This window comes from Octopus bimaculoides, chromosome 5, assembly GCF_001194135.2.
Source record: "Octopus bimaculoides isolate UCB-OBI-ISO-001 chromosome 5, ASM119413v2, whole genome shotgun sequence".
Classification (NCBI taxonomy): domain Eukaryota; kingdom Metazoa; phylum Mollusca; class Cephalopoda; order Octopoda; family Octopodidae; genus Octopus; species Octopus bimaculoides.
In genome coordinates, this window is record NC_068985.1 from 125409512 (window position 1) to 125412600 (window position 3089).

Genomic DNA, 3089 nt, shown 5'->3' on the forward strand with positions numbered 1-3089 from the left:
AAAAGCATAAAAGAATAACTGATTCTCACTGGAGAAGATTGGAGGGAGTAATTTCTGCAATGTAGACACATATTTATCTGAGTTTATGTTTCCCTCACACTCCACCAGTTCTGATCAACCATTGCTCCAATTTGCTCCCCAGGCCATCACAAAATAGCTGCTGTTTTCATTGTTGGCTGCAATCTTTTCACATCAAATTCTTGATCACAGAGTCTCCAGACCCACACTCAACCACTGTCAGGAAATACAGCAAATCTGGACTCATCAGAGAATATGACAGTGTCCTAAAATGCTAGTGGCCTCTCCACCATCTCATTGGCCCAATCCTTTCTCAGCTTGATGTTGGCTGGTCGAAGAAGTGGCTTCCTTCTTGCTGCTCTGCCATAGTAGTCAGGTTTGTGGAGATACATGACAGTTGTTCTGGGACTGACATCAACTTGTTCTGCTATGTCAGACGCCTTGCAACGAGGATTATCCTCCATACTTCCCTTACCAAAGAGAAGGGTCCTATCAGAAGGCCCTGGTTGATCTCGGCGAGGTGCTGTGGACTTCCTCCCTTGTCTAGTGAACTGCACAATCACCCTATTAACTGTTGAAAACGGGAACCCAAAGTGTTCTGCGATTTTACGCTGACTATGTCCACCTTGAGAATGACCCACAATACGGCCTCTTTGAAATTCAAACAGTTCCAACGCTTCTTTTTTTTAATTAAACAGTCACATATAGAACCTGAAACATAAAAAATGTCAATTAATAAAAAATATAAACCTTTACAAGTGAGAATAAACATAAAACGATGTTTATGGGTGTCTATTTGCTCCTGTCATGCCTGTGTACATACTTAGTACGTGTGTATGTGTGTGTGTGTGTGAATCAATATATAATACACATACAAACACACGCTCATACATACACGTCTGCTAGTGTTGATTCCTCGCGCCATACGCAGTGAATCAAAGCTTACAACTGTACTCGAGAAAGATGGATTAAGAGAAGGGCAGCACTTAGACCCTCTTTACTTTGAGTCTCCAAGTCTTGTGGGTGACACTGAAAAAGTTTTCATTGAGCCTGGGTTCTGGTCTGAAAGCTTTTAATAAGAGCGTAGAGGCCAAAGGCCAGTTGGTGGGGATAATTCGAGCGGTAGATTAAGTCACAAAAGATTTTAGATCTGGGTCTCTTTATATTAGAAAAAAGAAAAAAGAAAAAAAAAAGAAAGAAACGGGTTGGTCATAGTGGGAATTTCTTTGATTATACCTCTTATCTATCAGAGTTGACCAGGGTCTAAAGAAGAACAATTCGTAAATCGTGCATCAGCTTCAGGAACACACCATCACACGCTCACACCACTAAACACATACACGTATTCAGGTCATATACACATGTCAACATACACATAAACACTGACAGACTCCTATATTTGAGTGACATAAACAGGCAGTAACAACCAGATCTTACTTTAGCTGAGCTTCCCTCTTCAAAATCGTTTTAATTCTCGCCTTTCACGACTGAAGACATTAGCGGCTAGGCAGTATTCGTCCTATCTCTTCTCTGCTGACATGCATACTCACAAAATAAAGCAACGTACAGGCTATAAATAATTGTCAACCTAAACACACGTATAATCGCAATGCGCCACTTGCCTGAATCTCGTTTATCCGAGAGTTGACTTCATGAAAGTGGTAATTAACGTCAGAATGAGTGCAAATGTTTTTAACAAATGTGTTACAAAATTTGACTTAGTTACATACTCACTAAAGTCTGTTTGATTGAGAATTATATATTTTACAACTCAGCTTTGGTTTCTGTATTTATCATTTATGGAGTTACAAGCAAACCGTTCGACATCTATCTATGAATGAATGAATGAATGAATCTATCTGTCTGTCTATCTGTCTGTCTATCTGTCTGTCTACTTGTCAGTTTTGCTCGATATCACCATCTCATCATCATCATCATCATCATCTTCTTCTTCTTCTTCTTCTTCTTCTTCTTCTTCTTCTTCTTCTTCTTCTTCTTCTTCTTCTTCTTCTTCTTCTTCTTCTTCTTCTTCTTCTTCTTCTTCTTCTTCTTCTTCTTCTTCTTCTTTCATCTTTTCATCGTGCTTTATCTTCCGAACATTCCTCACATCCTTTTACTCTCTCGTTCTACATTTTACCTTCTCCTATCCACTTAGGTTCTCAGTCATTCAAATAATTCAGTCGTCTGTATCTCAGTCAATTGTCGTTTACTCTTTATCCGAGCTCTGCGGCCGTAAATAACACTTTATACTGATACGTAACTCGGCAATGTTTAAACAACTTCAATACAAAAAAGGGATGTGAAGGCAATAACATATTGCTGATATTCATTACGGGTATTATTTACAACAGAATTACTTCCTTTTGTGGAATTGTTTTGTAGTAGGAATGCTAAACAATCTTCAGAACACTTATTTTCCCTCATTCTTTTCTTTTACATGAAGGACGTGGAACAGTATTTTTTATGTGTGACATTCCTTTTCTTTTTATCTAGTTTTGCTTTTCTTTTAGCTTTATTGTCCGTTCCGACGTTCCTTCGAAATGGAGGACATGTTTTTCAATGGTTTTGATCTAATAGAAAACACTCTGTCCTCTACATTAATAGGCTATTCTTATCATCCGAGTTCGATGCGTGATGTTCTCCGTAAGTAACTGCAAATTGACGACTACAGGAAAGAAACATCGATACACGAACACGAGGTAATTCCTAAATCGACCCAAAATGAATATGAAAAAGGCATACGTTCTTGTATTTCAGTTTACTCGCCGACGTTTATAGCCTTCGCTATACGCACACAGGCAATACTTATATATATACAGTCCCGGTCTAAAGTTTCAGTAAACATCAGAAACGATTTTGTGTTCTGTCTGTTGATGTATTCTACAATGACGTATTGTAGAATCTCCTGAGAATAGTTCACTTAAGTACAAATACCAGTTGTGTTCGATGTGTCTTCCTACGCTTCTTCATATTCCTCCTCCTCCTCATTCTCCTTCTCCTCATTCTTCCCCTCCTCCTCATCCCCCACCTTCCCTCCTCCTCATCCCCCACCTTCCCTCCTCCTCATCCCC